General features: G+C 34.2%; 1 pseudogene; it reads left to right on the top strand.

Moving 5' to 3' along the window:
• The window catches only part of LOC116481063 (tetratricopeptide repeat protein 39C-like), a 54,535-nt pseudogene that overhangs the window by 30,089 nt on the left and 3,661 nt on the right, over positions 1–20,785 (top strand).

Below are 20,785 nucleotides of genomic sequence, written 5' to 3'. Positions count from 1 at the left end.
ATCCCAAAATATGTTGTAAATTGAGATACCTTTTCCAATTATTTATATTAGAGGTTTTTCTTTTTACATTCTTTTAAGTATTAAATATCTCCTTTATTACTTTTAAACTTGGTCCTGCCACACTGGCCAAGAATTAAGAGCTGAACAGTGTTACGTATTAAATACAGAATTGCATCTGCACATATTAAGAATTAAATGTAAATATTCTGGAGACTTAAGAAGAAGTTTTATTGATATACTTCAGATAATCACTTTATGTGATCATTAAACTAAAATTACAAATTAAGATGCTCAGTATGGTTGCTTTTGAATGATTGGAAACAATTTTTATAACTACAAGGGTATGTTTTGTGTTTTTCATTTTTGAAAACATGATGATAATTATTTTATTCATAGAGAAGTTTTATACACTTCAGTATATAATTTATAAATATATTTATTTGCTTATTCTTCACAATTTAAATCAATTTTAATTTATTCTAATTTATTTTGGTTTCCTACTTAAACTTTTGATTCCTTCTCTGTATCTCTCCTTCAGCTCCTCAGGAGAAAACCAACACTCTGAACACCTTTGAAATTTTTATTGTCCAAATTTTAATATGCAAAATATTTAAATTGCAGCTTCTCATCTGAACTCACAGACATTTTTCTTTCTATCTCAGCTACTCAAATCCATTAACCACCTTTTTTGTCTTTTTTAACTCTCCCAGTCCTTTGAATTCTCAAGTTTCTATTTGTATCTGCTAGTATTTATTTGCCAATTAGATAGAGTCATTGACCATAAGGAAAATCAGTCCTTTGGAAATACTTTAAACTTTGCTCATTTCCTCCATTTCTTTACCTGGCAACATCTGATGGATAGAAACTGGGGTATAATAATTTCTGCTCCTTGAGCTAACTCTGAGTCATGTCCTGTACTATCTGCCAGAGATCCCTAACAAAACAGATAGCCCGTTTCTCCTAGTGCTAACATGCTCATTAAAATACATTGAGTTTCTCTTAATTTCCCTTTTTCATTTCCCCATCCCCTCTCTGGTGATTCTTCTAGTTAACTCTCAAATAGATTACTTGCATTTGAATCTTTTGCCTTAGAGTATGTGTTTGGGGAAACCAAGACTAATGCACTTGGTACTTAAAATGCTCCTAAGAAGAGACCCTTAGAATGGGAACAGGCAATGGGTCACTTGCAGGCCAGATGTCAGCAACTTTATTGAGACTAAGTGGAGAATGTTACTGCGTAGCCTGGCATATTGTAGCACCAAGATTATTAAATGATGGATTGGTATTGGCTAGAGATGGAAGGGGTTATACTGGCCTAAGCAGTAGCTCATGTGCTTGAAAAATATGAAAGCAATGATGATTTTCATGTTTGTGGATTTAGTTGACTGTTATTAATTGCCAGAGAAGTGCCAAAGTATGAAAATATCAGACTCAATTCAGTTGGCTAAGAATTTGGTATACGAAGTGAATGCCACAAATATTTTAAAGCAGTATTTAAAATAACTTATCTCATGCAGTGAGAGAGCTGACTCTATTGTAAATTAAATGGACCAAGAAATGATTATGAGTATGACAAAGTTATAATTGAAACCAAGTCCACAGTCCCTGCAAGTTTCCTACACTGAAGGAAATAGAAGTAGATCCTGAAGCAATGCACTGAGACATTTTTCTGTATGTATGTGAGAACTTTCATCCCCCAGATGCCCTTGAACCTTTGGGTTGAAAGGAGCTGACCCCTGATAACCTCCAGAAGAGAACATCTTCCCAATATCTAGAGAACATTCAATATTTTACTTGAGAAAGTTACTTTGCAGGATAATAACTTTCTACTGGTTCCCCTCCATTTCCCCACTTATTGCCACTAGAACAATAACTAGTTCAAGTTTCAGAATGATTTCAGTGGCCATAATCCAGAAGAAAAAACATGACATTATAAAAAAATTTATAAGATCTAGCTATCATTCCAGGAAGAACCATGAGGACACGCTCGTGAATAAACTTTGAAAATACTACATTACAGAATGTGGACAATAAGGCTGGGTAAGTGAAATTTTGTTGATATCAGGACATTTTTGATTCAGGGAATATGATTTTATATAATTTTTATTTGCCATTATCATGACTGTTTAAAACTTGGAAATAATAATGGCCTTCATTAAAAGAAATGAAGAGAGAACTGTTAGCAGAATGTAACCAGCAGAAACAAGACAAGCAGAATTACTGCAAGGATCAGTAAACTGACATTGCAGTTAGAGATCCTTGACTCGCAAGGATTTATGGTGATGGCTGATAGACTATGGTGCTCCTAGGAATGAGAGAGATGCACAACCAACTGTTGTTTTGGTTTTTTTTGTGTGTGTGTGTGTGTTTGTTTTCACTTATATAGCCATAAAATATGAAGAATGGGTGAGTCAATGTCTAATATTTATTGCTACAATGGAAAAATCATAATATCTAACTCAGTCTCCTCACCTGAGCCAAATCTCAGATCCAGAGTCAGTTGATTGAATAAAAGACTTATCCACATATCTTTTTGAACAAAGACCCTGAAATTCTGCAGAGTGTATTTGGTGGCTATTCCCCCAAAAGAGTAATGTATATTGGGGACAGCAGATGAAACAGAAACATTTATGAGTAGCCAAGCTGAATGTAATACCAGATGAACCAAAATGAAATCAATGTCTCCCATTAGAATAGGAGTATATGGATACAAGGTGGTAAATGCACACCAGGCCCAGGTCTATCTCAAATGTCCAAAGACTCTGGAGACCCATCTTGCAGTTATTTCTCCAGTTTCTTTGTGAATTATTGGCATGGATTTACTTAACAGATGGTCGAATATTGCATTGGTTCTCTTTCATGTGCAGCAATGAAAGATTATGTTAGGAGAAGTCAAGTGGAAGCCTTTGAAACTTATTTTACAGCCAACATTGTAAATCAGAAACAGTGCCGCATCCCAAGTAGAATGGCATAGATTAATGCCACACCTAAAGGCTTAAGGAATGCAGAGAACCACACTTAATTCAATGGCTTTCATCATATAAATGAGAGGAGATCATGAGAGATGATTGTATAGTCCCAACTGCAGCTGCTTCTCATTTTTCTACTTATCTCCACTACAGAATCTTGCAAATTGGGGATTTCTATTTGCTTTCTCAACTTTGCTGATAATCCCAGAATTCTGCCTGCCTTATTTCTGGTGGATAGGTGTTGCCAACAGTTCTTTCTTCTTTTATCGCAGGCCATCATTGTTTTACAGTTTCAAGCATATAAAGTAGAATCTTTTATACATATTCTGACACTGTATACTTTGATCTAGTCAATATGTTTCTTTTGATTTTCATCAAAATTGAAGATAAAATAGTTTGCAGTCACCCGAGGCCTTTCCCCAGGACAAAGTAAACCCTTTTGCTCTCTATCAACATATAAAAGAAAGGGGATTTAACTATCTTGACATAATAATGAAAAATGCACTGGTCTATTGTAATGATGGAATTTGGTTAATTGGGCTTGAGGGTAAGAAGTAAATACTTTGGATGTCCTCTCCTGATAAGATGCATGTAAACAAGACGGTGAGAGATCATCTGTACAAGTTTTCATAGATCTGCCACATCAAAAGTTTTAAGGGATCAATTTCTCTTGCATATGCTTGGGCATGTCTGTCCTCCAATTTGAATTAAAAGTTAATATACACTGTACCTCTTATCAAAACAAAGGAGCATAGAATTTGATAGGCTGCTTTAGAATGTGGAAACAGCAAATGTCACATTTAAAGTACTGCCTGGATTTTGGAAGGCTGGCAGTTTTAAGTGGAACCTATAGAAAGAGAGGATAATGCTCTAGGTTTAGCCTGAAGTTGAGTTAGCTCTAACTTGTGGGTCATGTGACCTGGCCGAAGCCATATAGTGTTATCTGTGTCATAAGGATGATGCATGGAGTCTCTGAAAATCCTCAATAAAGAAATCATAGCGTAAAACCCTAGGTTATGCTATCTTCAAGATAAAACTTTTTATAATCTAAAAAGCAGCTTCCAGAGTGCTGCTGATACCTCACGGAGATTGAATGCCTGACTGTAGGATGTCAGGTGACTATGATTCTGTTGAAGCTGCTTGACATGAGTTGAGTGTTGTCAGATCCACCAAACCCAAATGTTGGATGAGTATAATTCAAATACTTTATGTGATGGAGATGACATATTCAGGGTTTGTTCTGAGCAGGCCCAGAAAGAGCAAGTAAAAGAAGTAGCAGGAGATGGTGGTGTGGAATTGGCATCCCTAGTGTCAATAGGGGCAGTCAGTATTGTTGAGTTAATTGTCATTTACCTTCCTTGCTTCAGTTCCTCTCTTCCTGTTTGTTTCAGTAGAATCTGAGTGATTTTCTATGATGAACTGATAGTGAAGGATGTGCTAGATATATTGGTGCCTGTGATGATTAATATTTTGTCAACTTGACAATACAGTGGTGCCCAGATATCTCATCAAACATTATTCTGATGCTTCTATGAAGGTGTTTTCTGAATGAGATTAACACTTAAATTGGTGGACTTTGAGTAAAGTTGATTACCCTCTATAATGAGGGTGAGCCCCATCTGATCAGTTGAAAGTCTTAATAGAACAGACTGACCTCCCCTGAGAAAGAGGAAATTCTGCCAGCAGATTATTTTCAGACTTGAACTGCAACTCTTCCCAGGATCTCCAGCCTGCCAGCCTACCTTGAAAATTTTGGATTTACCAAGCCTCCACAATCGTGTTACTAGTTTCTGAAATAATAATCTCTCTCTCTCTCTCTCTGTCTGTTTCTCTGTCTCTCTCCTTTCTCCCTCTGTCTCTGTTCTGTTGCTCTGGAAAACACTGATCAATATAGTACCTTGCTACAGCTCCTCTTAGGGCAGTCCTAAAAGGCATTGATGAAGAGATATATTACCATGAACTGAACTCCATAAATTTAGATATAGGAAGAGTTTTTTCTCATATTAGCACATAATTTGGACTGATGATAAGGGACCTGGAAAATGCGAGACTGGAAAACTGGAAACAGAAAAAGTCTGGAGGAAAGGCAGGTAGATGGACTGTGGGGAACACTCTTCATTCCCAGCTCGCGCTCTTTTTTTTTTTTTTTTGTTAAGACAGAGTCTTGCTCTGTCACCCAGGCTGGAGTGCAGTGGCGTGATCTCGGCTCACTGCAACCTCCACTTCCCAGGCACAAGTGATTCTCTTGCTTCAGCCACCTAGTAGCTGGGATTACAGGTGCCTGCCACCACGTGCAGCTAATTGTTGTATTTTTAGTAGAGATGGGGTTTCACCATTTTGGCCAGGCAACCTCTGTCTCCTGGAGTCAAGCATTTCTACTGACTCAGCCTCCCAAGTAGCTGGGATTACAGGCACGCACACAATGCCCAGCACATTTTTGTATTTTTAGTAGAGATGGGGTTTCACCATGTCTGCCAGGCTGGTCTTGAACTCCTGACCTCAAGTGATCCTCCTCGACCTCCCAACGTGGTGAGAATACAGGTATGAACCACCAGGCCCACAGCTTTATTTCTTACATCACTGCCCACTAAGCAGCATCTGTTGCACAGGAAGCACTGAACCAACAATCACGGACAGAGCCCGGCCGAGTAACCAGTTGTTTAAACATCTTAATTGTATACATGTAGCTTGAGACACCAGACAAGCAAACTAGATGATCAGAAATCCTGGCCAAATGTAAAGCAAATCTAGAATGAGTGTTGAGGAAGGTGATGATAAGTACCAATTTTTGGTTCGGAGGTGAGCTATGGCAGTGAGAACTGTAGGTTATCTAACTACTCTTCATTTTTTTTTTCCCTTTTATAAGGTTAGAACACTTTTACACTGTTGGTGGGACTGTAAACTAGTTCAACCATTGTGGAAGTCAGTGTGGCGATTCCTCAGGGATCTAGAACTGGAAATACCATTTGACCCAGCCATCCCATTACTGGGTATATACCCAAAGGACTATAAATCATGCTGCTATAAAGACACATGCACACGTATGTTTATTGCGGTACTATTCACAATAGCAAAGACTTGGAACCAACCCAAATGTCCAGCAATGATAGGCTGGATTAAGAAAATGTGGCACATATACACCATGGAATACTATGCAGCCATAAAATATGATGAGTTCATGTCCTTTGATTTGTAGGGACATGGATGAAACTGGAAACCATCATTCTCAGTAAACTATTGCAAGGACAAAAAACCAAACACCACATGTTCTCACTCATAGGTGGGAATTGAACAATGAGAACTCATGGACACAGGAAGGGGAACATCACACTCTGGGGACTGTTGCGGGGTGGGGGGAGGGGGGAGGGACAGCATTAGGAGATATACCTAATGCTAAATGATGAGTTAATGGGTGCAGCAAACCAACATGGCACATGGATACATATGTAACAAACCTGCACATTGTGCACATGTACCCTAAAACCTAAAGTATAATGATAAAATAAAAGAAAAGAAAAGAAAAGAAAAGAAATTATAACCAGCCATCACCTGGAAGAATCAGTGTCCTTAAAGTCAACATGAAGTATCACCAGTAGATCTTAGTGGTTCAAGGGGTAGATTGTAGCAGACATTATCAGTGCCTTATCTACACTACTTTTTACCTATTTTTTTCAACCATATTATGGGCTTCTTATTGCAAACACAAGTGACTATTAGCCGGTGGGCTTTGCTCAGCCCATGCATGAGATAGGTCTGGAGTATCAGAGTATTAATATCCTCAGAAGCAGTCTTCAATGATGAACCCCAGCCTCTTCATGCTTAAGGTGGGGAAACTCACAGGGTTTGTCTAATCAGTCCCAGATGTCCTTGGCATGAGTAAACCTTGCTTAATATAATGATAACTTGCTCTTCCATGCAACCTGCCTTAGTGTTCTTCCCTGCCCTGTCTCACTTCTAGACTCCACTTTTAGATCTTTCAAAGATCACTTTCAAAGTAAACTACTTTTATTTAAATCTTGTTTTAGGGCACGTTTCTGGGATATCTCCTCTCATAATGGAAATTTTTTGATCATATCTATCTGAGAGAATGGGGTAAATTTTGAAAGATAGCTTACACTTTCAGTACTCCATATGTTAATATAAAATTTAAATTTTAAAATTTATCTGTATTTAAATAACAAAATTTCCACGGATTACATTGCAATCAGTACAGCTTCTTTATACAATTAATTATATTCAATGTAAGAAAATGCATTTTGAAAAATATAACCAGTAGATTAATGTCATTTTCTGTCTAAAGATTGTAATTTTTTTTCCAATTTAGTTGAAATCCCACTACCTGGGATTTTCTTAAAAATCTACAACATTTTCTGTGTATTCTATAGGGTATGCATCACCATCTCAATTGTAGCTATGAATATCATAAAAAATCATAAGTAAAACATAATACTAAAAGTATAACTGTTGATCAATGAAATTGATAAGCCTCGAGCCCTGCTAACGAAGAAAAAGAGTAAAGACCCAAATTATTAATATCAGAATTGAAGAAAGGGCTAACTAAACTGATCCTCATGGACATTAAAAGGATAATAAAGAAATATGAGCAACTCTCTGCCTTACAATTTGATAGTTTAGATGAAATAAATTTTTGAAAGACAAAATCTGCCAAAACTCACATAACGACATAGAGATCCTCTGAATAAATGAACCTATATATATTTTAAAGAAACTGAATCATTAATTAATAACCTTTTAGAACAGAAAGTACCAGTCCCAGAATTGTTCACTTGGGAATTCTATCAATCATTAATGAAAGAAATGATAATAATTTTCTACAATCTTCTCCATAGAATAGAAGCAGAGACAACACTTCGTAATTATTTCTATAAGGCCAGTATTACTATAATTCCAAACCCAGACAAAGGCATTACAAGAATAGAAAGCTACAGACCATATTTCTCATGAACATAAGTGCAAAAATCTTCAAAAATTTATTAGCAAATCAAAGTTATCAGTGTATTAAAGATTATACACTAAGACCAAATGAGATTTATTCCAGAGATGCAAAACTTGTTCAACATTTGAAAATCAATTAATGTAATCCATCATATTAACGGGCTAAGAGGAAAAATCATATGATTTTACCAATAGATGCAGAAAAATCATTTCACTCATCCATGATAAATGCTGTCAGTAAATTAGGACTAGAGGAAGTATTCCTCAAATCGATGAATAATATCATCTACCAAAAAAGTATAGCTAACAGCATACATCTATTCAACATTGTACTGAAGTTCTGCCTAATGCAATAAGAAAAGAGTAAATAAAAGTTAAGTAGTATATACAGTTTAGGAAAGAAAAATAAAGCTGGCTTTGCTTGCAGATGACATGACAGTCTATGTAAAAAATCCCGAAGAATGCACAACAACAAAACTGCTTGAACTAATAAGAAATTATAGCAAGGCGATAGGATGCAAGGTTAATATACAAAGTCAATTGCTTTCTTATATTTTAGTAATGAGCAATTAAAATTTTCTTAAGACATTTTTTTCCAAGTGGTGTTAGACTCGCAGAAAAAATCAGAAGGAAATGCAGAGATTTCCCATATAGCCCTGTCCCCATACATGCATAGCTTATTCTATTGTCATTATCCCCACCAGGATGGTACATCTTCTACAATTGATGTACCTACATTAACACATCATAATCACCCCATATCCATAGTTGAATTTAGAGTTTACTCTTGGTTTTATACATTCTATCGGTGTGTATACCAGCATTTGGTGGTGGTAGTGTTCTAGGTTTTGGTACCTACCATTCTAATGGATGTGTAGTGTTATCTCAAAGTTGTTTAAATTTTCATTTTCTGATGACATAGGGTATAAAGCATGTTTTTATAAGCTTACTAATCATCTGTATGTCTTTTTGGGTGAGGTGCCTCTTAAGATCTTTGGCCCAGTTTTAATCAGGTAACTTGTTTTCTTATTTTGAGTGAAGAGTTCATTGTATATGAATATCTTATCAGATGTGTGTTTTGCAAATACTTTCTTCCAGTCTGTGGCTTGTCTTCTTATTCTCATAACATGGTCATTCACAGAGCATAAATTTCAGATGTTTATAATAAAGTGCAGTTTATCCATTTTTTTTTTTTCGTAGATTGTGCTTCTGGTGTTGTAGCTAGAAATTTATCACCATACTAAGGGTCATCTAAGTTTTCTCTTATGTTAGCTTCTAGGAGTTTTATAGTTTTGCATTTTACATTTAGTTTGTAATCCATTTTGAGTTAATTTTATAATGATTGTAATGTCTATGTCTAGATTAATTTTGTTTAGCATATGAATATCCAGTTGCTCCAGCATTATTTGTTGGAAATACTGTATTTGTTTTATTGTACTGCCTTTGCTCTTTTGTTAAAGATCAGGTGGTCTATTTCTGCGCTTTCTATTCTGTTTTGAGAATCTATTTATCTATTAATTTGTCAGTATCACACTATCTTCATGACTGCATATTTATAATAAGTTTAATGTTGAGTAATGTCAATCCTCCAACTTTGTTCTTCTTCAATATTGTGTTGGCTATTCTGGGTATTTTGCCCTTCAATAAACTTTAGAATTAATTTATTGGCATCCACTAAATAACTCTTTGGAGTTTTGACTGAGATTACATTGAATCTGTAGATCAAGATGGGAAGAACTGATGTCTTGACAATTTGAGTCTTTTTATCCAAAAACATATAATATATTTTTAAATATTTGGTTTATCTTTGATTACACTCATCAGAGTTAGTGGTTATCTTCATATATGTTTTATACATGTTTTGTTAGATTTATAGCTAAGCATTTTATTTTGGGGGCCGCTAATTTTAAATAGTATTGTGTGTGTAATTCAAATTCCACTTATATATTGCTAGTATATATAAAAGTGGTTGACTTTTTAATTTTAACCTTTTATGCTGAAATCTTATTATAATTATTATTATTTCTAGGAGAATTTTTTGTTGATTCTTTAGGATTTTCTACATAGACAACTATGTTATCTGTGGACAAAGATGATTTATTTCATCCTTTCTACTCTGTATACCTTATGTTTTTCTTTTCCTGTCTTATTGTGTTAGTTAGAAATTTCAATGGTCTTTTAAAAAAGTGGCCAGGGGGACATTTTTTTCGTACCTGGTCTTAGTGAGAAAACATTTAGTTTCTTACTATCTTGGTCCATTCAGGCTTCTAGAACAAAATGCCATAAAATTCTATAGTAAAATGCCATAATAGGTAGCTAATGAACAACAGAAATTTATTTCCCACAGTTCTGGAAGTGGTAAGCCTAAGATGAAAACATCAGCAGATTTTGTGTTTGGTGATGGGCCACTTTCTAATTCATAGATGGTACCTTCTCACTGTGTCCTCACATGGTAGAAGGGGCGAGAGGACTCCCTTGGGCTTCTTTTATAAGGGAACTAATCCTATTTATGAAGACTCAGCCCTCATGACCTAATCACTTTCCAAAGGCCCTACCTCCCAATATCATTACCTCAGGAATTAGGATTTCAACATACGAATTTTTGGAGGTCATGAGTATTTGGTCCATTGTACTCAGCTTTAAGTATGATGTTAGCTGTAGAATTATTTTTGAAGATACTCTTTGTCAAGTTTTCAAACTTCCCCTCTATTTCTAGTTTCCTGAGTGTTTTCACCATAAATGATTGTCAGATTTTGTGAAATACTTTTTCTCCATCTATTGACATGATCAGAATAATGAAAATCTGAAATTTAAACATAACACCATTTACATTAGCACCAACACATAATATAATAGGTATAAGTCTAACAAAATGTGTACCAGTTTTCAGTGAGGAAAACTACAAAACTCTGATGAAAGAATCAAAGAATACCTAAATAAATAAAAAGATATTGCATGCACATAGATAGTAAGATTCAATATTGTTAATAAGTTAGTTTTTCCATCCAGACCCACTAATTCCAGGAATCCCTACTCATAATTCCAGCATATTGCTTTGTAGATATTGATAAACTGATCTTACAATTTATATGGAAACAAAAGTCTAAAAATAGCCAAGATGATAGTGAAGAACAAAGTTTGAGGACTAAAGCTACTGTACTTCAGTTTTGTTATAAAACTACTATAATTAAGACTGTGTTGTATTGGCAAAAAAAAAGTAAACAAATAGATCAATGGAATAGAACAGATAGCCACAAAATAAACTCAAATAAATATAGTCAACCAATCTTTGACAAAGAAGCAAAAGCGATCAATAACAAAAAACTCATCTTTTCATCAGATGATGCTGAAACAACTGGACATCCACATGCAAAAAAACAAAATGAATCTAAACATTGACCTTACAACTTTCATTACAATTAACTCAAAGTAGCCTGGGCATGGTGGCTCACTCCTGTAATCCCAGCAGTTTGGGAGGCCAAGGTGGGAGGATCCCCTGAGGTCAGGAGTTCGAGACCAGCCTGGCCAACATGGTGAAACCAGTCTCTACTAAAAATAGAAAAATTTGCTGGGCATTGTGGTGCACACCTGTAATTCCAGCTACTCAGGAGGCTGAGGCAGTAGAATTGCTTGAATCTGAGAGGCAGAGGTTGCAGTGAACTGAGATTGTGACATTGCACTCCAGCCTGAGCAACAAGAGCTCCAGCCTGAGCAACAAGAGCAAAACTCCATCTTACATAATAATAATAATAAAAATAATGTATCTAATGTGGCTCAATAACTGTAACAAATACACAACACTAAAACTTCTCAAAAATACTATATTAATTTTAAAATGTGACAAAAAAATTTTGGGGGCTGATGACTACACCAATTTTCATGATTGTGTTAATGGCTTTACAGGTGTATACCTCTATCAAAATTTAGTGACAAAAAGAAATGAGCCATCAAGCCACAAGAATACACAAAGTAACCTTAAATTCATATTAATAAGTGAAAGAAGCCAATCTGAGAAGGTACTTAGTGCACCATTCCAAGGCTGCATAATGTATGACATTCTGGGAAAGGTGAAGTTATAGACAATAAAAATATCCGTAGTTGCCAGGGGTTGAGAGGATGAGAGAGAGGGATGAATAGATGAAGTCAGGGAGTTCTAAGAGCAATAACACTCTATGTACTGTGTATAACACTGTAATAAAAATTTGAATTTTTAATGATACTGTTATGGTGGCTATGTGATATTATGCATTTGGCAAAACCCATAGATGTGTTACAACACAGAGAGTGAACCATAATTGAAACTATAGATATTAGTTATAATATCTGTAGTGTCAGTATTGTTTTGTTTTGTTTTGTTTTTGCTGGAGTCTCGCTCTGTCACCCAGGCTGGAGTGCAGTGACATGATCTTGGCTCACTGCAACTTCCGCCTCCTGGTTCAAGCAATTCTCCTGCCTCAGCCTCCCAAGTAGTTGGGACTACAGGTGTGCACCACCACGCTCGGCTAATTTTTGTATTTTTAGTAGAGACAGGGTTTCACCATGTTGGTCAGGCTGGTCTCAAACTCCTGACCTCAGGTGATCCGCCCACCTCGGCCTCCCAAAGTGCTGAGATTACAGGCATGAACTACTGCGCCGGTCCACTATTGTTTCAATTGTAACAAATCTGTCACACCAATGCAAGATATCGATGATAGGGAAAACTAAGGGCAGTAGGACAGAAAGTATACAGAACTCTTTCTACTTTCTGCTCAATTTTTCTTTAACCCTGAAACTGATCTAAAAAAAAAAAACTTTATTGACTTTTTTAAAGAAAAGTAGATATGAAAGAGTAATCAAAACTAACCTTAGTTTTGTTTTTTTTTCTTGTTGTTCTTTTTTGAAGGAGTCAAAAACAGGCATTTTGTTTTATCATTATAAACCACAAAATTTATTATTTCCATAACTTATTTTGTCAAGTTAGTCATAGAACACTTCATTTCAAACATTGGAGAAAAAAATAAACTTTGTTCATAAATACTGTTTATTATTTCATTTTTAAGTTAGTAAAATGAAATACGTTAGGCTGTGCTCCTGGCAAATTGCTGCAATGGACAGATGGTTTTTTATTATCTATTACACAGAACTACAAGGACGGTGACAGTGTGTTTGGTAGGGATGCTTATTCATCTGTGATAGAGAAATTTTTGAGCTGCTTGGCCAGAGCACATCCTAAATCTTCCTCTCTTCCCCTGCCTCTGCAAAAACATCTGCCTAAAACAGCGTGTGTGTGTGTGTGTGTGTGTGTGTGTAGTTAGGAAGATACTTTCCATCTTGTGTCTTCCCAAAGGCAAAATCATATGAGTGAAAAGTGGGCTATTTAAAATAACTTTGAGGGTTATTTTTAAAGTGTATTCCTTTTTGCTTAAAAATGTAAAATCTTATTTGGCACTTATTTTGCTTTGCTAGCAGATGTTTCTAATGATTAACTTAGAAAAAGTAATTTCTCTTTGAAACAGCTTGTAACTGGTAGCAATTGGTGTACTAGCATGGTTATTTATCTACATAGTGTATTTTATAGACAGAAGAAACCTTCAGTAAATAATACAATTTCATACTACATACTTTAAAAAGATAAACTTATCTTGTGCTTATTCTAAAGTAAAACATAATTTTTTATGTTTAATAAATGCTGTTTTTGAGAAATATTAATTTGCACAATTTTAACAACTCAGTAAATTAATTTCATTTAAAAATATACTGAGAATCTTATTTTGTTATGCAAAAGTGTGCTCCTTTAAGTTGAATATTATTTGTACCTTCAATTTGTTCTGTTTTAATTTTCTTTCTGCATTAATCTTTCTTAAGTAGTAATTACTGAAGCAGTAGACATAAACATATGATCTGGTATTTGGAATACATGTAGTAGCTTGATAAGTGATAACTACAGGAGTTATTTATGGTGTTTTTTCTCTTTTCTTCATGAATCTAGTTTTATTTTTCTGTTATCTGGTGCTTTCCCTGACAGATTTTCAAGGTTACAAAATTGGCTGCTTGAAGTCAGATGTATAGCAAAGGCCATTCGTCATGTTCACTTTCACATTAATAGGCCCTATCAAAGAAGAAAATCTGCTCAAACCTCTTAGAAAATTTCAAATGAATTCATTATGTAAGAATAGCTGGAAATCAGATTAAGCATGGGAAATTACCCTGCAAAAAGTTCTGACTCAAGTTGTTTAAATTGTTTTTCTAATCTTCTAACTTGCCTACCTCTGTTTTTTGCATATAATCTGATCATATCCAAATAATATAATTACATGAACATCAAAGAGAGCCAAACATGCTAGCAGAATGATGTTTTAATTAACTTTTTACCAGAGAAGAGTCAAGTGCTTTCCAACAGTGGCATCCTTAGTTTATCAGATAATTTCCCAAATTCATTTCCATGAAATTAATGACAATAGATATGTTTAATGCTCTCCAACTATCTAAACATGCCCAGATGATAATTTTAAAAATATTGGAAGTTCATTTCACCAAAATATTATATTTTTGAGTCATCAAAAAGAGTAACTTATAGCACCTAGGGATGTTTGTCTTGGATCAAGGAAAATCAGGGGAAATCAGGAGTTGATTCAAACAGCTACCAGATGTAGGAAACCTCTCCTGGTAATGAATATCAAGGCAAATTTTAATTCATATTTAAAGTCAGTACTGAAGATAGTTCGTCTCTTGAGCCATAATGAAATTAATTTAATTCTCTAGAACTTATCATAAGAATGGTGGAGAGTGACAGAAAATAAAAGTCCAAAGAGTGAGAAAAAATATTATCTGTTAATCACATATAATCAGATTATATTGTCAGATAATATATTATGATATATTATCTGTATGAAGTTTATTTTACTTCTCTCTATTAAAATGCAAATCTGGATTAATAGGGAAATGACTTCTTACAAATTTTAGTGTCCTTATTAAATCTGATAGACATTGATTACAAGTCGAATTCCAAGATTTTTGTTTCACTTTTACATCAGTGGTATCAATTTTTGTATTAATTCAAGAATATGTATCCTTAAAAGGCAGATACTTGTGTCTTAATAGGATTGCACTGAGCATGAGTTTCTGTGGTTAATGCACATTTACTTAAAACTTTAAAAATTAGGTTTTTGTCATCATTTTGAACTAGTAAAATTCAAATCTTGAATTTTCCACTAAATCTTTTCTTCTACTTTATTTCTTATCTCTGTTGCACCATTATCCTCCATTCTGTATACAGCCATAACATTTCAAGTATCATTGACATTCTTTGCTATACAGTCAATTACAAAGTCCCATACATTTAAGTTTTTCTATCTTTCAAGCTTATTTTTTTATTTCCAAGCCAATATTTATCTTCCTTCAACTGTCCAAAATCCCTTGTCAAATGTTGTGAAGACTTAGAGAAACTTTTGATATTGAACTGTGTGTGGTTAAAATGTTAATATTCAAGATAAATATCTTTGATAATACTAAGTAAATACTATGTAATAAAGAATAAAGTTGGTATTTTCCTTAAGTTTTGGTGTATTTTATGTGGATAAAATAAAAATGCACACATTGATGCTAAATATGTATTATTTTCATACAATGATCCAAATGCTTTCTACAAATTAGTTTAACTTACAAGAAATCCCATGAAATTTAAATGATTATTATCACAATTTTATAGATAAAGAATCTGAAATATAAATAAGAATAATATTAAATTTCTAGATCCTATATAAAATATTCTGTATTTTCATAAACAAATATATTGCTGTAGTTAACGTTGTTTCTATTACTCATAGCCACACATCATCAAGTAAAGTTTTCAATCTGTAGCAGCATGTAATAGCTTTCATATTTTGCTGTGATGAACAACATATTTTCTCATAGATACAATTATAGCATATAGCCACCAATGTGGCTGAATAATTTTATGATCAGTATATATGTATGTGTGTGTAAAAAAATAGTGAAATGAACAGAATATCTGTAACTTTAGTAAAGTCTATAAATATATTTGAGATTATACTAAAATCTCTAAAGTCTAAGTGCATACTTTTGTGATATAAATTGCTGAATATTACATTGATACATTAAAAATTTCAGACACAACTAAATTAACTATCTCATTATTAAATATTTCAGGAAGAATTATACTGAACTTTGCTTTTCTTTGAAATAAGGTAAATAATTCCTCATAACATATATAAAGCATTTGGACCATCATGTGGAAACAGTAAATATTAAAGGTATAACAGTTCCCTTTTATTCACTCATTCTTTTCTCAGAAAGATTGACCTTCCTTTCTTTTGTCGTGTGATACAGCCTTCTCCAGTGGGAAGAGTATGCCTCCTTCCAGAATTAGTGCTGGGCTTCACCATGTAACTTGATTTAGCCAACGGCATGTGAGCAGAAGTGATAACTACAACAGCTTTTAGAGGCATAGCTGGTTTTTGCCTGCTGTCTTGCTTTTTCATCTTGTTACACCTGTAACCACTGATCCTTCAGTTAGGACGTAAGAGAGAAGACACATAGATAAGCTAAATAAACGTAGAAGCAAAGAACTGCAGCTTACTCTTAGCTGCCAAAAGGTGACATAAGTGAAAAATATCATTATTATTGTAAAGCCACTGAGAAATTTTGGAAGTTTTGTTATTCACCCTTGCCTGGGGAAGATTACAAATGCTCTTGGCTATTTTATGTGTTGTCTCAAAATTGTTGGGGCATTTCTCATGTGGCAGCATGCTGTAATCCATTAAGAGTGAAATAATCCTGTAAATTTGATTACCTAAATAATTAAACTAAAATCATAGCAATATGCAATCTGGAAGAGAGGCCATGCTGTAAGGAAACTTTGGCCAAGGGCCAAAGGTATGGCTGCTTAGAAAGGGGTAAGATAGAAGGCCTGAGGTTGCTGTCCTTATAAAGACCTGCTGGCGAAGTTGCCTTTTGTCTGGCATGTGGGAACCTGGATTTTGGGAAAGTTCCCACTCTTCTCAGAACTAAGAAGAGTGGCTCACCCTGCCTGAAATACTTGTAAAAACAATATGGCTTATGCTGAACATATAATTTCTTTCTGCAAGTCTGATATTTCATATGTGCTAGGAATAGGGTTCTTACATGACTAGACCCTAATAAAACTGTGGACATTGAGTCTCTACAACGCATGGTGTCACAACATTTGTTGGAGGAGTTAAGCATGCATTGTATAACTCCAATAGGAGAATACTCTTTGTAAGCTGCACCTGTTTTCCTCCAGACTCTATCCTGCATCTATTCACGTTGCTGATTTTGCTTTGTATCTTTTCACCGTAATTAGTAATAGCCATGAGTATGACTATATTCTCAGTCCTATGAATCCTCTTTGTGAATTATCAAACCTGGGTGTGGTCTTAACAGTCCCCGCCACAACAATGATATTAATTATATTGAAATACATTAATTAAATATAACAATTAAAGAGCTGAGAGACTGGATAATTTTAAAAAAAACAAAATACATGCTTCCTACATAAGGTATACTTAACATTTAACAACAAATTAAGAGCTAATTAATTTTATTAAGATGGAGTGACACTCCATCTTAATAAAAATGTATTTTAAAAATTGTTTAAGAAAATAATTAAAAACCAAGTAAATAAAATAAACATGTAACTCAGAAAATAGGAGAGTTTTCAAAAATAAAGAGGTTTTTATTTATGTAAAAGAGGCATAACTTACCTAAAAGAAAGGTATTACTTACACTAAAGATACTAATAAATTAAGACAGAAAGAAATGAATGCTTTCAGAAATAAATGCTACAGTATGTTCTTTGGGAATAAAAGAAAGTCTAAATTGTTTATCTATTATTGAACAAGAAAACAATATATAATTCATCAAATACAAATTGAAAGTATAAAGCACACAATTAAACATGTTATATACACTTTACAAAATGCAACATATTTCACATTTTATGTGTGTTTCTTAAGAGAGCTATTTTATTTTTCCATATATATCATTTATTCAATTACTACACAATTAATAGATATGAAGGTTATAATAGCAAATAAACTTATATAAACTTTATATATAAACATATATATATAGTTTATTTTGCTATTATTTTAAAAATTATGTGCAAATATATCTACAAAATCTGTTCCCAGAAGTGAGATTGCTGAGTCATAGGCTGTGAACATTTAAAGAACTGGTTGCTGGTGACTAGCTAACCCATTATCATCAATGGGTATATGGATATATCCCCAAGCAAAATGTGTGGAGTACCTACTTAACTCATCTTTTCATCACTTTCTATGTCTTTGCCTATCTCACTGGGAAAATGTGTTACTTCATTAAATATTTACTTTGCAATAATTCAAATATCCTTTTTTACTTATTCTTTCTTAATTGGTGAGGTAATCTTCCATTCTACACTGTAATAATTCACTAAGCTGCATACTTATGACTTGTGTACATTTCCGTATGAACATTTGTGAAATGTATCCATGTCGTGAAAATAGCCATAGTTTATTTATTGCATTGCCCCCTGGCATTACACAATCTACTTCTCCATTCTGCTATTTAACAACAGTTTTAATCTTCACTAAAATGCATTACTATGGGCGTATTCTTTCTTCTCATATTTCTTCTTAAATATTTCAAAGAGTGCAATTAAATTTCTAAAAAAAATTATGTTAACTACAATGGCCTGAATAATTGTGTCACCTTGGAATTTATATATTGAAATCCAAACCCCCAATGTGATCATTTTAGAAGATGAAGTCTTTGGAAAGAAATTACTTGGTATGGTGGTGCCCTCATGAACGGCACTAGTGTCTCTATTAAAAAAAAAAAAATCCAGAGAATTCTTGAGCCCTCTTTCTGCCACAAGAGGATACAATAAATATACAATGAGAAGTCTGCAATCTGTAGTCCAGAAGAGGACCCTCAACAGAACCTGACCATGCTGGTGCCCTGATTTCAGACTTCTAGCCTCTAGAACTCAGAAATAAATTCCTGTTGTTTATAAGCCATGTAGTCTGCGATGCTTTGTTATGGCAGCCAAAATTAAATAAGACAAAAACAGGTATTAAAATAACATACTTTTATTTATTACATGTTTATTCTCTCAATTATTGACACAATTGAGTATCTCTTTTTTATATTGGGGGTTTGCCATGATCACTATGCTAATATTTTATGGGTGTGGGATAGGAGAAACAGTAGCGGCCAGTGGATAAATAGTCTTCTCCTAGTTTTTACAAAGGTGACTAACTTCAGGCTACACAGTAATGACAACAGAAGAACTTTTCCTGACTCCAAATGGAAGATTTCAACAAACATTCTGTAGACATGGAATAATAATTATGACAAATAAGAATAATAGCACAATTTTGGTTATAGCTTCAGGATAATGCTTCCCTGAGTACTATTAGATGATGGATATATAGTCTGTCACTCAGTCAACTACAAAACAGGCAGGTGAGTTGGTGAAACAGATTTCCTCCCTATTTCAAAGAGATTGACAGGATATATATTACTTCTCATCCAAGAAAAATAAAAATGTCATCAGATCATCCACATCCTGTCTTATTAATTTGCACTATTCCACAGTGCACCCTGGTACACTAGTATGTTCGTGTGTGTGTGTGTATATACACACACATATACATATAGTTATCAATAAATGTTTCACTTCCAAAATTATTTAAAACATTTAGCTACTGACTGAATTCATCTGCTTTTCAAGATTACTTACTCCAGTATTCTACTCCAGATATTATTCCAACACTTTGCATCATCTAATTTACTGACACTACCAGTTTTTAAACTTCACCACACCTATCGTTTTCTTCCTTTCTTCTTTACCCAACATATAGACAGGGCTTCATCATTTTCTTTCCCTGCTCTACATTTCTTATACTTGCTGGGAAAATCTCTCATCTCAAATTTTAATGATTAAAACCAATTAATTTCCTCTTCAGTGATTGTATGCAAGAAGTATACAATTGGAAAAAATTGAAACAGCTATGCTCACTCTTTTGATTTTATGTGAATGGAGATACTTATATATCTCATGCAATTTATAATTTCTACTAAGCAATCCTCCTATTTTTCCCCTAGGTTATGAACTCTCAAATACTTCCAATATGAACGTTTTCTCTCATCAAACCTCTAACATCTCCTTGCCTCTTGCATCAAGCTGATACTCTGCCATCTATTTTACAGAAAAGGGAGTAACAGAAGAAAAAACTCACCTTTCTTCAAGAAATATTCCAACTGCTCTGCATCTGTGAACATGCTCTGCCTTCACTCCTGTCACTGAAGATCCTTCACTGCACAGCTCTTTAACTCTACTCAACGTGAGTCTTAATGTCTCTTTAGTTAATTGTATAATGGCCATAATCCTCCCAGAAATTTCTGTTGATACTTCATCACAATGTTAAAATAAATCACGGGTCTTGGTCATAACTTCAAGATAGTACTTGCCCAAGTTACTTATTAATTAGAAATGGAAAGATAGTAATATCAAAGAGCAGAAGTCACACACTACTTGAACTCAGCAAAACAAGTTAAGCTCATCAGTAATGGGACAAACAGAAATCATGTGCTTCCTATCATTATGCTCAGAGAAGGATGAAATATTTCATCTGGTAACCCTGCCAAAAATGTTTAACTTGAATTTAATCATAAATAAACATCATACAAATATGTAAATAGAGGAACATCCCACAGATATCAAGGACATCAAAGACAACAAAAATCCAAGGAATTGTTCCAGATTATGAGAGATTAAAGAAATTTAACAACTCAATGCAAGTTAAAATCCTGCCTTGGATCTAGGACCAGATTTTTGTCACTTACAGCAATGGAAC

This window comes from Hylobates moloch, unplaced genomic scaffold (assembly GCF_009828535.3).
Source record: "Hylobates moloch isolate HMO894 unplaced genomic scaffold, HMol_V3 SCAFFOLD_3, whole genome shotgun sequence".
In the NCBI taxonomy this organism is placed as follows: Eukaryota; Metazoa; Chordata; class Mammalia; order Primates; family Hylobatidae; genus Hylobates; species Hylobates moloch.
Note: the sequence above shows the minus strand (reverse complement) of the source record. Positions and strands in the feature narration are given on the sequence as shown.